General features: G+C 45.5%; 1 protein-coding gene across 5 annotated transcripts in view; it reads right to left on the reverse strand.

Moving 5' to 3' along the window:
- The window catches only part of FGF1 (fibroblast growth factor 1), a 106,464-nt gene that overhangs the window by 41,812 nt on the left and 45,206 nt on the right, over positions 1-19,446 (reverse strand). Inside the window, exon 3 of one of the 5 annotated variants that reach the window (XM_043589791.1) lies at positions 2,424-2,543. The exons of the other annotated variants lie outside the window; for them this stretch is intronic. The gene's annotated coding sequence lies outside the window, so the exon portion shown is untranslated. The remainder of the gene's footprint in view (positions 1-2,423; positions 2,544-19,446) is intronic. 5 annotated transcript variants of the gene reach the window in all.

Genomic DNA, 19,446 nt, shown 5'->3' on the forward strand with positions numbered 1-19,446 from the left:
CCTTTTATTTATTTATTTTCATGCAGAATCTTGGGTCATTAGTATTACTTAGACCTTCAGAAATTTTTTTTAATATGAGCAGTTAAAGGAGAAAGTTTCCCTCTAATAATTGTTTTAGTTCCCTTCCCAAATTTCCATTACCAGTACTTTATATATTAAGTTTAAACTACTCTATAATTTCTCCTTTGATTTTTTTTTTTTTTTGGTGGGTTCTTTCAAAGTGTGTTGTTTAATTGAAAATATTTGCAGTTTTCCAGGGCACCTGGGTGACTCAGTGGGTTAAGCATCTCTTGATTTCAGCTCAGGGCATGATCTCACAGTTCATGAGTTCGAGTCCTGTATCAGGCTCCGTGCACTGACACTGCAGAGCCTGGTTGCAGAGCCTCTCTCTCTCCTTCTGTCTGTCCCTGCCCCGCTTGTGCTCGTGCTCTCTCTCTCTCTCTCTGTCTCTCCGTCTCTCCAAATAAAGAAGTTAAAAAAATATATTTGCAGTTTTCCTAGATATGTTATGGTTATTGATATCTAAGTGAATTACATTGTGATCAGATAACTTATTCCATATGATTTCAATTCTATTAAATTGATTCAGGCGTGGTTTGAAGAATCACATGATTCCTCTTTGTAAAATTTGTATACATAGATTGTTTTATAATCTGCTTATTTATAACCAGCCTGTACTAAATACATTAGGATTTTTTTCCTCATCAATAAACGTAAATCTACATCTCCATTTTTTTTCTAAATTTTTAAATATTTATTTTTGAGACAGAGGCAGAGTGCAAGTGGTGGAGGGGCAGAGAGGGAGACACAGAATCTGAAACAGGCTCCGGGCTCTGAGCTGTCAGCACAGAGCCTGACGCAGGGCTCGAACCCACGAACTGTGAGATCGTGACCTGAGCTGAAGTCGGACGCTTAACTGAGCCACCCCGGCGCCCCTACACACCTCCATTTGTAATGGCTACATAGGATTATAGGATTCCATTATGTAGACATGAAAACTCTAATCCTCTCTCGTTTGTCACCATTATAAACAAAGTCGCTGTTACTTCCCTGGGGAGGATTTGTGGAAGTGGAATTACTGGGGAAAGCACATGCATTTTGTTAAGGTTTTTACTCAAAATATTCAGAAAGTTTCTACCTGCTACAGGCTTAAGTTCCGTTTTCACCCCTTGACTTACATGTACATCCTTTCTGATTTAGATGTGTGATCTTTGAAGCAGAGGAGAAATTGATTTGAAAGTTTCAGACCTGCTGACTTTGGTTTCAAAGTCGCCTCATAAAATGGGAGCCTTGCTGCCTTTGCCTAAAGTTGCTCTGAGGATGCACATTACCCTTCATAGGATTTTACTGCAGGCGTTTCTGGACACGTGACTCAGCCCCAGGATTGCTTTTCCAGCGTGGGCTTGGGCACTTGCCAGAGTCCAGTGGGCCTAGACTAAGGGGGAACAGAATGCCCCGAGGCAGCACTGGAGCTGTCTTCTGACTGACACTTGGGCCACTTTACTCCCTTGCTGCACCACCCTTACTCTCAGCTCCAACAAACCAGCCCTGACCTCTGTCCAAAGCTCACCTCCTCTACAAATCCCCAGGCATCGATGACTCCATTTAATCCAGCAACTCCCAGACCTCTGGTAAAATCACCTGTACGTGCTTTATGTCCGTCCCTTTAATCCACTGTAGATTTGTAAATTCACAGTAAGTTCTTGCAAGGGCGACCTCGTCTCCCACTTATTAAATGTGGGGCCTGGCACGGAGCACAGTGTATTGAAGGCAGTCAGTAAACATTTACTGAAATAAGAACCTGGTTTGTCTCCCAGGCGGAGGTGAGGCTTGGCACAGCCAAATACAAATGGCAGACAACTGAGAAGTCTTGCTCACGTAAGCACGCCAAATGGTGTCTGTCCTCGTGTTTAAAAGAAGAGACAGCCAAGATACTAGTTAAGAGCTCGCTGTGATTCAGACCAATGGGTATGATCTCTGACTCATCCCTTTATAGATGTGTGAATACAGGCGAGTTGCTAATGCTCTCTGAATCTGTTTCCTCGCGTGAACAGTACCTGCTCATAGTGTTGTAAAGATCAAATTCGATAGGAGCACGTGAAGTGAAATGTGCACAGTATCTAGCGTGTGACAAGCTCTCCATGAACGGTATTATTAATGTCTTTGATATTTTGGGTCTTCACAGAAGACCCAGCCTCCCTCCCGGGTTTGGGCTGTGGGGCTTCCTGCTTGCCTCTTCTTTTGTGAGCCATGGGGGACGCGCCATGAAAGCTGCTTGGCTTTCTCAAAAGCACGCTCACTCCACCCTTCCGTAGAGGGAGATGGTTGCCCTGGTAAGAGGACTTTGCTTTCCTTTCAGGACTCCTGAAATCCAGATAACAAAGCTTCTGTCCAGCTAATAACCAAAACAGGAGAAGACTCACCAGGGGTCCACAGGTTGATTGCTCATTGTTTCTTAAGGCTGTATATTTTGCACTAACACTTCTGATTTTCTTAGGCCGTTTCCATTCATTGGAAGCATCGGGAAGACAAGGGCTGGGCATCTTAAAGGAAACTTACACTGTAACATTAAGACCAGAGACTGCAGTCAGGGAGACCTGGGCCCTGATGTGGGTCTGCACTTATTTGCTGGGTGGCTTTAGGCAAGTAAGTCACCCACTCCCCTGGGCTTTGAGTTTTCTCATCCCTTGAATGGAGATAATAATAATACCTCATAGGGTGATCTGGAGGATTAATGAGATAATGCGTGTAAAACACCTAGCAGGTACTAAGGTGTCCATGAATGTGAGTTACTGTCATCATCATGTTTGAACGCTGGCATCACCTTTCTGTTGGACCTAGTTCAAGTCCTTGTCTGTGAGGTCAGCTCAGCCCCTTAAATGAATACCATGAATAGCATATGTGCCCCACCCGCCTTCTGCCAGAAGGTGAAATCAGAAATCTTTGTCATTGTGCAGATGGTGTTTTACTTTGAACAAGCTTTTTAGTCCCTGACTCTGGGGACCTCGGGAGCACGTGTGAGTTTTTTACTTAAGCTATACCTTATGTCACCAGGCATAGGGCATAACTCTGCCTTTGCCTCCTGAGCTTTGTTCCTGAGTGGGTCCCCCCTGCGTGGGGATCATGGGAGTGCCCCTCCTCCAGGGATTTGTACTCACTGGGCCTGAGTTGGGGCTGGCACCTGTAAGCTCAGCACGTCTCCCCAGGAGAATCTGATGCAGACCAGAGTGAGAATCCCTGGTCTGGGAAATCCTTTCTTGCTACATCAAGAGAGACATAAGGGGGTGCCTGGGTGGCTCAGTCAGTTAAACGTCTGACTTCAACTCAGGTCATGATCTCACGGTTGATGGGTAAGAGCCCCACGTCGTGCTCTCTGCATTAGGAAGGAGCAAACTTCAGTTCCTGTGTCTTCCTCTCTCTCTGCCCCTCCCCCTCTCAGGCACGTGTTTTCTCTCTCTCTCTCTCTCTCTCCCTCTCTCTCTCTCTCTCTCTCTCTCTCCCTCTCTCCCCCTCTCTCAAAAATAAATAAACATGGAAAAAGTTTTTTTCTAAGAGAGAGATAAGGAATTCAGCCTAGAAGGGAGAGGCCAGCTTGATGATTTTTCTCCTTTTTAGCAAAGTCACTGAAATATCTCCAAATCTACTCTCCTTGTTTTCTTTAAAAGCAGTGGCCTGAGGGACATTGCCCATTTTGATATGTTTATTTTTTCCTCTTTCTTTCCATTACTCATATTTCCTTTACTGAATTATTGTTTGTCCTTGCTGGGGGGGGGGTGGGGTAGGGAGAAAATAAAACAGAGGGTAAGGCAAAATGAATGAAGGCTCCAGGTCCCTGTAGCCTTGTTCTGCTGTGTGACACTGGGGCAGGTGGGCTGCCTGTCTCTGCAGCAAGAGGCACAGGCCTCCGGCAGGCACACCAGCGCACCCCGTCTTGACTCGGGTTGTCGCAAAACTCTGGGTGTCTGATCACGGGCTGATCATGGGCACGTGGTGGCAAGGCCCTTAGTTCTCCAAACCAAACCAGAAAGCAGTTCTGAAGAATAAACTTGGGCTTAATCACAGCACACAAGCCCATAATGAGATGAAATCGGGCCTCCAGGGTGAGCAAGGTTATCTGGTTTAGGACTGTAATGAGGTTCTGTTATGTTTCCGTTTCTCTCTGCCTCTTATTTTAATGGGTAAAGTTGTTCCAACAGTTCACAGATCGGGGCACTCATTTATTCACTTGATGAGTTCCACTGTGTGCCAGACATGAGGAATATAGTGGGAAACAAGGCAGTTGCAATGAGGACCTCCTCAAGCTCACATTCTAGTGAGGAAACCCAGCATAAAAGGGACTCCAGTGAAGTGAGTGTTGCAGTGAAGTCCAGGGTACCATGGGAGTTAGATGATAGGGACCTATGGGGCCTAAGAGACAGGAAGACTTCCTGGAAGTGGAATTTATATTCCTAGTGAGTAAGGGAAAAGAAGGTAGCAGGAAGAGCATGTGCAAAGGTCCTGAGTCCAGAAAGAGCATGTTTCACCTGGGGAGAAAAGAGTCGGTTGTGGATGAGGAGATACGGCTGTGGCTGGAGCAGCTGGCAGGGTCAGCCGACGAGGAGCCCTGGAGATTTTTATCTCAAGGACTGTGGAAAACTACTGCATGATGCAGGCTGGGCTATGACATAATCAGATTAGCTTTTTTTTTTTTTTTTTTAATGCCACTTGGCTACTTAGTGGAGAAGTATGGGAGGAGAGGCAGAAGCAGGGAATAGGTGAGGTAGCCCAAGTAAGAGGCAGCGGGACCTCAGATAGGGTGATAGACGTGGGCATAAGCCAACATGTGGTGTCCATTCTTCATGGCTTCCCAGCCAGGTTATCTTAGATCACAAGCACCGTAGCTTTCTCTGAGAGAGACAGCAGCATTCAGTCAGTGCATGGCACTGAGAGGTGAGATAAACTTGGATTTTAAATTCCTCACTGCCAGATATACCAGGAAATGTATCTCTCCCCATGAGATGGTGCTGCTTTGAGAATGTGGGCCTCATTGATCGTCAGTAGCCAATTTGGAAGTGAGGCACCATGGCATCTTAACAAGATGACAAATAGTGCGGGGGAGCCAGAGTGCCCTCGCTGCCTGACCTGCCGGTCTGGGCATTAAGGACTATTGTCCCTGCTCTTGTCCATCCTGCTGTGACTCACCAAATGACTGGACAGATCATCTGTCTCTCACTTGCCTGTGTATGACCTCAAGAACTGCATTTCCGAGTCATGCTACTATACTTTGTGAAATATACAAGATCCTGTCATCTCTGAGAGTTTAAGGGCAGATCAGGCAGCCTGGAGAGGAGGGAGTGGACCAGCCAGCTCTCAAGATGCTTCCTGGTTTTATGACACCTTGGGGCTTGGTGACACCATAGAAGATGGCTGAGGTCATTCGAGGGCACTCACTCATTTACTCAGCAAATGGTTATTAAGAAACTGCTGTGTTCCTGGCCCCATTCTCAATGATGAACAAAGCTGGCAGTGTCTTTACCCCATAGAGCTTAAATTCCAGTAATTTCCTGAGGCACAACCAGTGACCCACACTACTTCCATGCTCTCTTGGTCTTGGTGTTGAATAAGAAGGCCCACATTCCCTGGCATCGGACCTTCCGGTGGCCTCAAACAAGAGTGAACTTCCATTTTGCATATGTGCCCAGCTCTCTCTCACCCTCGGGCCTTTCAACCACTTTTCCCTTGGCCTGGAGCTCTCTTTGCCAACATTGTCTACCACCCCCAATATGTTCCTACTTCTCCTTCAGACATCGCTTTGAATATTACTCAGATAAGCCTTCGTTTACCACCAGCCCCAGGTCCACACCCAGCCCTGTGGGGTGGGGGGTGTCCCTTATCCTCCTCTTGTTTTTCCCCCCCGTTGCTGTTTTTTTTTTTTCAACGTTTTTTATTTATTTTTGGGACAGAGCGAGACAGAGCATGAACGGGGGAGGGAGACACAGAATCGGAAACAGGCTCCAGGCTCCGAGCCATCAGCCCAGAGCCTGACGCGGGGCTCGAACTCACGGACCCCGAGATAATGACCTGGCTGAAGTCGGACGCTTAACCGACTGCGCCACCCAGGCGCCCCTCCCCCCGTTGCTGTTTACTGAACTGTTTCTCCCTCTCGACTTTGCCCCCTTAGGGCAGAGCCCTTGTTTCTGGTGCTCAGCTTTTTATCTGTAGTGCCTTGCATAGTGCTGGTACGTAATATGTGCTTAATAAATATTTGCTGAAAAAAATGAGGAAGAGAGGGGAATGATGATCTGTGCTGTGCAGCGTATAACTTTTGCTTAAAAGACACGCACTGTGCTTAGAAACCCCTCATGAACCAAAGCCTGAGAAACTATGCTAATTAGCCACTTGCCATACTGAACCCAAGTATGAATATTTTTTTTAAGATCTTTTTTTAAAGTAATTTGAACACCCAATGTGGGGCTTGAACTCATAACCCTGAGATCAAAATTTGTACACTCTAGCGACCGAGCCAGCCAGGCATCCCCAAGTAAGAGTGTTTTTGATTGGTTATATCCATATGACATTAATCCTACATATTTTCTAAAACCGCTGATCTCTCCCTACTATAACTAACAGATCAAGAGAGATGAAAAAACCAGGGAAGAGAAGAGTTAAATTGATCTGTTATTATTCATTAATTCAGTCAACAAATATTTATAAATCAGGCACTAAGGACAAGGAGGCAACAGAAAGTCCTCGCTTTCGTTGTCTTTTTTTATTCCTGTAGGGGGAGATACTGCAGTTTTAAAAAGTGTCCAGCTGACTAAGAAAATCTGAAGCAGTGACAATTCCTGTTTTCCTCTGTTGAAATCAAATATCAGCAGAAGGGGGAAGTGCACTGGTAGGGGGAGAGTGGTCCGGGTGTCTCTGAGGAGGTGACCTTAGCTGTGACCTTTGAAGATGAGCAGGAGTTCAGCGGGTGGGGTCAGGGATGTGTGCACGGCCACGTGCATCCGCGTCCATTTCACCAGCGGGAGGAGACTGAGTGATCCCAGTGAGCAAGGAGCTGGCACATTTCAGGGAAGAAAAGTCAAGATGCTAAACTTTCTTCCAGGTGTTAGTCCGGAAGAGGCAAAGGACTCAAAAACAATTCACCAATGGGGGGAGAGGAGGGTGCGCAGGACTTAATATAATCTTTTCAAAGGACACATGCTTCTCTGAGGGCCAGTGCTGCCTCTCTCCTGAACCTACCCTGATCATCCCAAGCTCGACTTCATCGTTTCCTCCTGCAGCCTGCTGGCTAGAGCTGTTTGTGGTGGTCGCTATGTTCTACCCAGCACTTAGAGCTATTTGCATCTGTTGTTGGCCTCCCTAAGGCCTTTTCAGCTTCACGAGGACAGGCATCAGATCTTATTCATTCCCTTCCCCCATGGATACATGCTTGCCTCGCACTTATGGACGCTCAGTGAATGTCTGCTGACATTTATTAAATCAGATACCTAAGATTTCTGGCTAATACTTTGAAAACATACCTATTTTTAAAAAGTCTTGATTTGGGTCACAGGAATGGTAATTTGGAGCATAAAACTCTTTTTTTTCCCCCTAATGTTTATTTTTGAGACAGACAGAGTGCGTGCAAGTGGGGCAGAGAGAGGGGGACAGAGGATCTGAAGCAAGCTCTGTGCTGACAGCAGAGAGCCTGACATGGGACTTGAACCCATGAATTGTGAGATTATGACCTGAGCCAAAATCGGACACTCAACCAAATGAGCCATCCAGGTGCCCCTGGAGTATAGAACTTTTGAGGGAGACCCACACTTGGATGGTTCTAGTGGAGAACATTGAATGCCTTGAGGCTTTCCAGTGGAGGGGGCAGGATAAGAAAAGAAAGTTGTGGGGGGCACAGAAAGAAGCAGGGCAGAGAGGACTCAATGGCTATTTTGGCTGTTTTGTTCTTGTTGGTGATTAAAAACCATTGAAAACCATTTTCTACGCTCCCTCCAGCCCTGTGCCACAGATGTCCGTGTGTGCCCAAAGATTGCTGCTGCCTGGGTTTGTTGGTTGATTTAAGTGTTGGTTGGGGTTTGTTGTTTCCTTGGTCATTTCTTCCTTTGAGTTTATTTTGCATATATACAGAATGTTTTGTCCTGATCAGAATGTTTTGTCCTATATATATGCAGCTAGAATGTATCTTTAATTATCACTTAATTAGTATTTTTAAAGTTGAATTAGTGTTCAAACTGGAATTTATATCAAATGGAAGTTTGGTATTGGAAATATAAAATCAGTACCAAATGCCACAGAAGGGAATTGTAAAAGTAAGTATGATCAAAATATAGCATGTTAGGAAATTTAAAAAAATAGGAAATACATAACTATAAAGCCTAATTTGTATGTGCTGTCTTATCAAGTGCTTCCTAGATTTTATCCATGATTTCATATAGCAGCACTTCGACACAAATACTGTTATTCTCATTTTAGTAGATGAAAGCACTGAGCTCTTGAGAAATTAAGAAATTAAGTAGCTCCCAGAGTTAGGAGGTCTTCCCATCTGAATTATTATTTTGGTTTTCGTTTTTGTTTGCAAATGGAATACGGAAAGAGGACTGCGTGAATTTCATGGAGCTAAAAAGTAGAATAGATGGTGGGGCCAGAGTTTATTAGCCTTTAAGACATAAATTTATGTGTTAACTGTTTGCTTTTGGAAGTAATCTAATGAAGCATGGAATCCCAAAGCAGACATGCGAGGATAGAAAGGAGCTGTGTGCCGGGAGGAGTGAAGGAAAGCGCCCACTGTTAGCAGAGGAGTCGCTAACCCTTGGCTCCTTGGGTTGCTTGGCAATGATAGCGCCTGAGTTGAGGATGAAGAATGGCCCAGAAAGGAAAGGGTTACATGGAGACAGGGAAGGAAACAGAGGACACGAGTGCTTTGCTTCTCGCTTGGCTGTAGCTTATTAACTAAACCCAAATTCATTTTCCTTGTCCCCTCGGACTAAGGTTAAAATCCTGATGGAGGCCGGAGGGGATGGTCCTGTGGGACGTTTTCAGGGTCAGGAAACTCACATGCAAGCTACTTTGTTTACATCAGCAAATCCAGCTGCATCGTGCAAGCGCTTGACCGGCCACTGACTCTCAACTCAAAACAGATGTCTGGGCTGCATAGAGGAAACACACAGGGCTCCTGACCTGGTAGGACTTTGTCTTGATGAGTTGGGAAAGGACAAGAGGTGGATGGCACCAGGTGCCAAGAGTTGACAAGAGCAGCGACCTGGTAGACCTGGCTGTGTGCTGGCTCGAGCGTATGGGCTCCCAGAGGAGATGCTCAGAGAGGACTGGAAAGGCCAAGCTGCTTTCCTGCCTGAGAAAGCCAACTTTCTGTGTATGTTGGACTGTGGGGTTCTGAACTGCCTTTGGCGGGTGTGGAAGGAGTTGAGGCCCCCCAGGCTAGAGAAAGTGGAATCAGAACCAGGATTCTACTTGGAGCTCAGTCCTAGAAATGGACCTTCTAATTGCTACCTACGTAACATTCATTTTTTTTTTTTAATTTTTTTTTCAACGTTTATTTATTTTTGGGACAGAGAGAGACAGAGCATGAACCGGGGAGGGGCAGAGAGAGAGGGAGACACAGAATCGGAAACAGGCTCCAGGCTCTGAGCCATCAGCCCAGAGCCTGACGTGGGGCTCGAACTCCCGGACCGCGAGATCGTGACCTGGCTGAAGTGGGACGCTTAACCGACTGCGCCACCCAGGCGCCCCAGGTAACATTCATTTTTGAATGTTACCCATATGGTAGATGGTGAAATAAATCTCTGCTAATAAATTAAGTGGTTATATAATAAATGATCAGGTTAATCATTATGGTAGACTTATTTCAGGTAATGTTTACCAGTTAGAAATATTAGTAAATGATAAAAAACCAAGTCGTCCTTAAAGAACCAGGCACTTTGGGGTACCTGGGTGGCCCAGTTGGTTAAGCGTCCAACTCTTGATTTCAGCTCAGGTCATGCTCAAACCGGTCCGGGGGTTTGAGCCCTGCATCGGGCTCAAAGCTGACAGTGCAGAGCCTGCTTGGGATTCTCTCTCTCACCCTCTCTCTGTCCCTCCCCTGCTCATGTTCTCTCTCTCTCAAAATAAATAAACTTAAAAAAAAATAAACAGGCACTTTCACATACACTGTATCCAGTGCCTCCCAGCAAACCCCATGTTATCTTATTTGAACAAATTAGTTGCATTCCATACCATGCTCTACTCTGTGAACTGATTTTCACTTAATAGATTTGCAAAATTGAATACTGTGACACAATTCTTCCTTGAGAAAAAGGATGAAATCAAGACAATAACAATTATTTCAGCGATGAAGAATGATTTTAAAAGACAGTACTACATATATATGCATTGGAAAGTGAGAGTACAAATTGCACAAACACACACACACACCACAACACAACACAAATATGTGCACACACCCCCAAATGCGACAACAGCCATCATTGACAGGTAAGGTTACAGATGATTTTTTTTCTTCTTTATATTTTCCACATTTCCCTAACTTTTTATAAGTAGCATGTATTATTTGTGTAAATGGAGAAATTTCTATTTTGGAAATCCACTAAAAATGCTACATATACCTCTTGCTGTAGTCTAGGGGTCCATACCTTGAGTTATTGCTGCAAGTTCCTCACTTGATGCACCTTCTAGGAAAATAGACCTTTTTCCTTTGAGATAAAATTTGAAAATTTCTCAGTAGGGAGCAATTGCTAAACCTAAGATTCAAAATGGCACCCAGGGGACAGGTGTAGCTAAGGGACTAGGCTTACAATACCTTATGACATATTGAGCATAGAAAAAAAATAATTTCTCCTTCTAGAAACATGACCATTTTTCTGCATCTGACCTTTCTGTCTTTGTGGCCCCTGTTAGGAGACTCTAGTTACAGGAAAGCAGATCTACATTTGCACCCCAGCTCCACAGTCTGCTAACCATGGGACCTTGGCCAAGTCACGTATCATCTTTGTGCCTCTGTCTATAAACGAATAGGCTTATTTTGAGGATTAAATGAATTAATGCAAGTAAGCTCATGTTAGCACAAACAGTAAATGTTGGCTATTACCATTATCTCCTTGGCTTGTCCCAGGCATCTTTTCCAACTATTATATGGAGAACATTTTTCTGATTTAGCTGGTTTTTATAATTTCAGGGCATCCTTTGAGAACCAGGGCCTTCCAGAATGGCCCCAGGAACCCTCAGAAAAGGGGAAGGCTTAAAATGTAGTTCTTCCTTACCTGCTGGCACAGGGCTTGTTTCCCCACAGAAGCTTCACCGTCTGCTGAGCAGGAAACTTCACTCACTAAGGAAGCCCCTGGGAGCCTGGCTGCCTGGCCCCATTGCCTGCTTCCCTTAATAAGCCAGCACTCTCTTTAAACTGTTCCTTTTGGTGTCTCTGACTCAGACTATCTTAGATCATTCTGAGACAGGCTTCTCCTCCTTCCCTACTTCTACCTGCTGTCCTGGACATTTGTCATGCCTTTGACTGCCCAGTATCTATAGCCACATCCCCAATTTGAGGGATTACCACACACACACACACACACACACACACACACACACACACACAGCGTCTTGGTCTGGCCTGTCCCTTCCTGTGATATTGGACCACCATGCCTTCCCAGTGATTCTTTGGGCAACTCCACGGTCTCTGAATTCTCTTCCTGTTTATTCACAGTCAAAATCGATTTTGGTTGCTTACAATTAAGAAGCCTAGCCAGCTCCTACTTTGGCATAAATCCTTCAGCTGTTAGTGCCCCAAACTCTCTGAGCTTCTCATGCTATGGCATTTCTTACACCCTACTGGTTATGACATATTATTATAAGTGTCTGCCCGTCTTCCCCAGATTGTTAGCTCCCCGAGGACGAGGACTAAAGCCATCTAGATCCCTGCAGTATCTCTATCATGGAACAGAGTACCTAGTCCGTAGTAGGACCTCAGCAAATGCCACATGAATGAGCAAGCACCAAAACCATACCACATAGGTGGGGACCAGAATAACTACAGTAGTTCCACTTGAAGAATCAGTTAACTTGCCAGCTTTCTGATAACCTGGCACCATTCCCAGTCTCATTCTAGGGGAAGCCAGATTTCCTTTAGGCTTTGGCAAGGAAGAGCATATTCCAGCAGCATCTTGAGTGGGAGGGTGCGAAGTTGGCCGCGTCTTAAAGTGGGTGAGTAATCCCCCAGGCAGCACTTAGCTTTAAACTCTGGCTTATAACGTGGTCATCTCCTGAAGCTCCCAGCTTAAAATGGAAAGTGGCATTACTCATGGTGAAGAGCAGACAATAAGAAAACATTTAGGTGGGGCCCGACACAATGGAGTGAGTATTCCCTGATGATGGATGAGAGCATCTCTGCCCTCAGCACCCTCAGCCCCAGCAGACCGCTCAGTCATAGCAGGGCTTTTGAATTACACCTCCAACTTAGCTCACCACTCAGTACTTTGCTCTTTGGGGTGTTGGGAGACACTGTGTTTCTCAGCCTACAGGAGGCTTGGTGGGAGGAAATGCCCCTGAATCCGTATCAGCAGGTGATATAAAGCGGTGGTTACCACCATAGGCTTCAGCATTCACCAGACCTGGGTCCGAATCCCAGCTCATCTACTCTAGCTCCGTGACCCTGAGTAAGTTATTTAACCTCTCTGATCCTCAAGTTCCTCACCTATAAAATGGGTTAGATCATAGTACCTACTACAAGGTCATGGGAAAAGTAAATCAGACCATCTGTATAAAGTTTTTTATCACAATGCCTGGCATATAATCCGCACTCAGTAGATGATCACTGCCAGTACCAATAATGTTCTTTTACCCTTTCCCTCCACCCGCCTCCATTACTTCTCCATCCTTTCTGGTTTTTTCTCTGTTAATCTCACTCAGCCTCCATGCCCTTCTTCCAGGAGTGGTCCCTTACCTCTGGCACCCTCTGAGCTCAGGCCACACCGCAGCCTCCCTTTCATGGTCACTACACTCCATTACTGTCTTGTTTTTCCCTCACTTTCTTGGTGTCTGTCAGGTTGTATACTGAGAGCCCACTACCCAATATCTCAGCTGTTACTGTCTCTTCCCCAGTTCAGAATCCATGACCTGGCATGCCATGAGGCAGAATGCACTATAATAAATCAATCTGATTATAACGAAGCCTCATGGACAGATTGGGCAAGAGGTTGTAAACTAATCCGGGCTCAACACCAGTTTCCAGTGCCCTAGCATAATAGACACGCACCCACGAAAAGCAAAGTGGACTACAGGCCAGTTTTACCAACTTAGGCTTTGGGCAGCATTGGTGATAATTATGAAGGTAGTTGTTTTTTTTTTTTTTCCTTGGAAAAGAACATACCACCAGCTTTTCCAATAATAGGCCTCTTCAGTGAGTTCATAAATTAGATTCAGATTTTTTTTTAAAGGATCTACTCTTGGCCTAAAGCATGCATTACTATTTAGAGATAAATGATGGCATAATGTGTCAAGACTTTTAGCACTGTACCAGGTGGTTCTATAACCAATGATGCAGAGACTCCACAATCATCAGTTCCTCCAGGGTTAAGAAAACTGTCACCTTTGATCACTGATGACTAGATTAACTTCAGGTGATCCTCTCAGGACATGTCTTAATCATTCTTTTATTCGACACATTTAATGGGTAGCCTTCTGTGTGTTGAGCACATTTCTGGATAACATGGAGGATATGGTAAAGAATAGGAGGCAAGCCTTGCCTTCCAGGAACTTACTGCCCAGCAGGGGAGGTAAACACACACAAGTAACTCATGGGGGGAGAAATGTGACAGATGTCACAAATAAGGCATCAGGTTTTATGGGAGTTCCCAGGAGGCACAGATTACTGATGACAGCGATATCAGGGAGCAGTGGTTAGTTGGGACGGTATGTATGTGGGACTAGGGTCTCAAAAGGCCAAGACTGAAGGCACACAGGACGGAGGGTACAGCATACAGCATGGACAAGGAACAGAGTTAAGAAAATGAGGTGAGAAGCGGAGCGAGAACCCTTTGAGTTAGGGGTGGCTCATCTATAATGGGTTCTTGGGGGCAGGGAGTAAGGCAAGAAAGACAGTGTAGCCAGATCTCATATCTCACTTCCTGGGCAGTATCTCCACTCGCATGTCCAATAATTATCTTAAACTTAGGATGACCCAGAAAGAGGAGTTGATTTCCCCTACGTCGTCCCTCAGCCTTTCTTTTTCAAGTATTTCAGATCTAAATAAATGTCCCCAGTGTCTCAGCCAAAAAACAGAGAAGCCTTTTCTATATCTCCTTCCCCAAGCTCTATGATTTCTCGCTCCAAGCTCTATCCTCCATCTGACTTCTTCTATCTTCTCCGTTACTACCACTGTGTTCCAAGCCATCGTTTCTCACCTGCCTCCTGTTTTAACCCTTGGCTTCCTACAGCAGCTTGCTTACGTGAGATTTTACCACCTTGCTTGGGTAAAACCCTCCAGCGTCTTCCAAAACACAGTGCCCCACAGGCTCGTGATCAGGACTTACCCCCTGTCACCACTCCCTCCTTGTTCTTTGAGCCCCACCTACACCACCAGCTATCCTCTCTTCCTTGAGCTCACCAAGTGGATCTTCCACAGCAGATTTGCATTTTCTGTTTCCTCCCCCAGAATGCTGTTCCCTCAGCCTGAAATGCTTCTCTTTCATTACGCCTTTACGCGTCAGCTTGCTCACGGTTCACAGCTCAGCTCAGATGTCACCTTGGCACAAGGGCCTCCTCTGCTGACCCTCCTAAAGCAAACAGCCCCTTCTCAGTTTTTCTCTACGCAGAACTCCAGCTTTTTCTTTTATAGCGCTTATCTGAAATGCTCTCTAATACCGATGTTTATTTTTCCGTTTTATCACCACCACTCCTACGAACATGTAAGCTCCATGGGGGCTTTGTCTTAGCACTGTCCCTTCAGTCCTTAGCACAATCCTAGCCTGCAAAGGTACTTAATAGTTATTCATGGAATGCAGGTGGTCTGGGCCACACACCCAGAAATTCTGATTCATTTGTCTGGGCTGGGGCCAGGCAAAAGAAGAGTTAATTAATTTGAATCTTTTAACCGCAGGCATATTTTTTAACCATGTTATACCGAGCATGATCCCCAGGTAGTTCTAAGTTTAAGACAGAGTTGAGACCTTGGTCTTGAGAATGGAAATCTCGCTAGTATCTTACTATTCATGGTGGGGTCCTTGGACCAGCAGCACAGGCTTCACACCGTTACTTGTTAAAGATGCAGCATCTCAGGCCCCACCCCAGACTTAGAGAACCAGAATCTGCAGTTTAATGAGATACCCCAGGTGACTTGTATGCATATTAAATATAAGAAGCACTGACCTAGCAGAAATACAGAATTCCCGAGGATTAAGTGCTTTGAATTTGGCAGGGTAAGGTTGTTATATCTGTAGGACATTGAGGTGGGCTTGTCGCTAAGACCATTGGGAAGGTGTTCTGAAGCCCCAGAATGAGAATTTAAGAGGAAGTGGGTGTCTTCACCGAAATGCTCTTTGAGGGTTGGCGTGTAGGGGCTTGGTGAGGTCGTCCGGGGAGAGAAGAACAAGAGACCAGAGAAGACAGAGTTGATGGGCCACAGAAGAGCCCCAGGATGGCACGAGAGGAGGGGAGCTGAGGTGTGGAAGTGAGAAAAGAAAGACACCGATGAGGAATGCTTCTAAATTAAGTCAGGACAAGGGACAAGGTCAAGAAAGGGGCAACCCAACGTATCAGCTGTGCAGAAACATCAGGGGACATAGTCCAAGAAATAACCATGAGTTCTGTCTCCAGAGATGGGTGGATGGGGGAGCCACGAGAGGGGAGGAGCGGCTTGCACCAGTGTGAGGAGCTGGAAGCAGTGAGCCCACACCACCCTCCCGGCAACAACTGTGGTCCCACCAAAAGAAAATTCATGTCTCGAGGGAGTAGGAAGGGAAAGAAGCTTTTCTTGAATGAGAATGAGAGACCTGAGAATGTTTGTCAAGAAGAAGAAACCTGCAGGCAAAGGGACCGAATTGACTGCAGATCCAAAGAGAATTTAATTGATAAGGCCAGGCGTGCAGCGCGTAGGAGACAATCGGAGACAATCAGATGAAGAAGTGTAGACTACACTCCTGTGCGTGTTAACACGGAGACCGACCTAGGCGGGTGCCAGGGAAAATAATAGGCTGCCTTCGGCGAAAGAAGCTGGGTGAGCATGGAAAGGCAGGGGCAGCTTTCTTTTCAATTGAAGAAGTAAGAAATGAGAAGTAAAACTAGGGAGAAAACACCTGTGTCCACTCTAGCCAGACTTCACAGATGTTAACATTTTCTCAAATTTATGTCAGATATTTTCTGTGTATGAGATAAGACATTAGAGAGAAAGGTGAAGTTCCCTCTCTTTCCTTTTTGCATAATATTTCTCTCTTCCTGTGAGGCAGCTACTATTATGAGCTTAGGGTGTGTGTAATGCCCACAAACAGTGTGCTGCCTACTTCTGCAGTTGGCTTTTCTTCACTCAACAGGATATCTGAGATCTATCCACTTGGACACACCCATGCAGATACATCAACAGATGTTATAGGAGTAAATTCTATAAGTAAGCTCTGATCTTACAAATGGCCTCCACTGTAAGTGCATATATTCTGTAGGGACAGACATTTATGCTAGCTTTTCACTGCTGCTGCGAACACCCTTGCACATGAAGAGGTGTATTTTTTACTGTCGTTTCTTTTGAACTTTCTGAATTTCTTACCATGTGTATTTTGAACAGGTGTTTGAAATAAGAAAAATTCATTTTCCTTAAAAACCTGCAGATTAGTGTTTCTCAAAGTATGATCCAAGGGATGCCAAAATTAGAATTACATGGGACATTTGTTATAAATGCAGATCCCTGGGCCCGGCCTCAGATCTACTGGTTCTACACTATAATAATTCTCCCCAGGAGATTCTCAGGCATTCTCCAGTTTGGGAAGTTTCAGAGAGACAGACGGTTCCTCTGAGAGGGGATGGGGGTGAAGAGAAGTATGCAAGGAAAAGAATGGAGAATAACACTGATTGACAGCTCCTTTGTGCCAGGCACTGTGCTAGGAAATGATATTTGGAGTGGCAGGGAAGGGGAAATCCATGGGGATTTATCAAGATAATACATGTAGGAAGTTCAGAAGTTCAGCAAAGGTGACCATGGCAGTTAAAAATAGGCTTTGGAGGGGTGTCTGGGTGGCTCAGTCGGTTAAGCATCTGACTTCAGCTCGGGTCATGATCTCACAGTTCTTGGGTTCGAGCCTCACGTTGAGCTCTGTGCTGACAGCTCAGAGCCTGGAGCCTGCTTCAGATTCTGTGTCTCCCTCTCTCTCTGCCCCTCCCCTGCTCATACTCTGTCTCTCTCTCTCTCAAAAATAAATAAACATTGGGGCGCCTGGGTGGCTCAGTTCATTAAGCATCCGACTTCGGCTCAGGTCACGATCTAATGGTTCGTGGGTTCAAGCCCGGCATTGGGCTCTGTGCTGACAGCTCAGAGCCTGGAGCCTGCTTCGGATTCTGTGTCTCCCTCTCTCTCTGCCCCTTCTCTGCTCACCCTCTGTCTCTTTCTGTCTCTCAAAAATAAATAAACATTTAAAAAAATTGTTTTTAAGTAAGTAAACATAAAAAAATTTTTTTTTAAAAAGGCCGTGGAGTCCACCACTTAGTGTCTGTGTGCCCTTGGGAAGTTACACAACCTCTCTGAGCTTTAGTTTCCTCATCTGCAATATATAATAATACCTGACTGAATAATTTTATGAAGATCAAATGATTTAAGGCACATAACCTGCTTAACCTAGAATTTGAAACTTTTTAGGTGGCCACCGAATGAGGACAGTAGTGGTGAGTGCAGAAGTTTAATCCCCCTTCGTAATCCGTACGTACACATCTCATAGTTTGGGTCATAGCCCATTTTTGAAACTACAGCTGAGGTTTATAGTATCCAGATGCTTCTTTCCTGTCACATGGATGGAGATCTTCAATATGTAGTCCTCAGCCACTCTCTTCTTCTCATGGGGAAATATGATTAACACATACAATCAGCTGTAAGATGCCGGTTCTAGAAATGTATCAAAGTGGAAACTGGGGAGTCCCTGTGTTGTTTGAGGTGGGGGGCTGGGTCCGAAGCGTAGAGATTTTAAACTCTGAGTGTAAATATATACCTTAACATGCACATGCCCCCTCATAGCGTGCACATGGCTATAGGGCCGTGTGGCTGGAGGGCGAAGGACCCAGAGCAGAGGGAAAGTCTGCAAGGGTTTGGTCGGAGGGGGTGGGGGGGAGGCTCTGGTCTGCAGACAAGGAACAGAGAACGATGACCCAGGGTGGCCACTACCTTTCCTTCCTGTGTCCTGTGTCTCTGTTCACTTTTCTCCTGTGATGTGCCTCAGCCCCCGCAAGCCCAAATCTACCATCACAGCCAGGGAGCAGTGCTCAGGATCCCTGGCTTAGACTTCACATACAGAGGTTTGAGTCCCAGCTCTGCCTCTTAGGATCTGTGTCACTTAACTTTTTTTTTTTTTTTTTTTTGATAGGCTTTATGTTTTTAAAGCAGTTGTTAGGTTCACAGCAAAATTAAGAGAAAAGTGCAGAGGGTTTCTACTTGCCCCTCCCCCCACATGGCACAGTCTCCCTTGTTAGCAACATTCCCCACCTGAGCGGTACATTTGTTTCAGTGATAAATCTACCCTGACGCATCATACCCTGCCGAAGTCCATAGTTTGTAGCATGCTCACTCTCGGTGCCGGGCATTCTGTGGGTTTGGGCAAATATATGACGACAGGTGGGTATCTGCCGCCACTGGAGTATCAGACGGAATCGTTTCACTCCCCTAAAAATCTTCTGTGCTCTGTCTATTCATTCCCTTCCCCCTAGCCTCCTGGAAACCACCGATCATTGTGCTGTGTCTTTACTTTTGCCTTTTCCAGAATGTTGTAGAGTTGGAATCATACAATGTGTAGCCTTTATAGATTGGCTTCTTTCATTCTATGACATGCATGGAAGGCTTCTCCACATCTTTCCCTGGCTTGATAGCTCATTTTTTTTTATTTTAATGTATATTTTTGAGAGAGGGGGGAGGGGCAGGGAGAGAGGGGGACAGAGGATCCAAGCAGGCTCTGTGCTGACAGCAGCAAGCCCAATGTGGGGCTCAAACTCATGAGCCAAGACATCATGACCTGAGCCAAAGTCGGATGCTCAACTGACTGAGCCGTCCAGGTGCTCTGATAGCTCATTTCTCTTGAGTGCTGAATCATATTCTAACATGTGGACATACTACCTTCTCTTAGCCTCAGTCTACAGGGCTCTGGGTAGCGGAGGCTGAGAGAATTTGTAATAATGATAAGCATGAATGTTCTAAGTGCTCAATACCACCCACTCTGCTGAATGCCTCTTTCTGCCCTACCTTACCTCATCCTTCCTAAAACTTGTCACATA

The sequence above is a fragment of the Prionailurus bengalensis genome, chromosome A1, assembly GCF_016509475.1.
Source record: "Prionailurus bengalensis isolate Pbe53 chromosome A1, Fcat_Pben_1.1_paternal_pri, whole genome shotgun sequence".
Classification (NCBI taxonomy): Eukaryota; Metazoa; Chordata; class Mammalia; order Carnivora; family Felidae; genus Prionailurus; species Prionailurus bengalensis.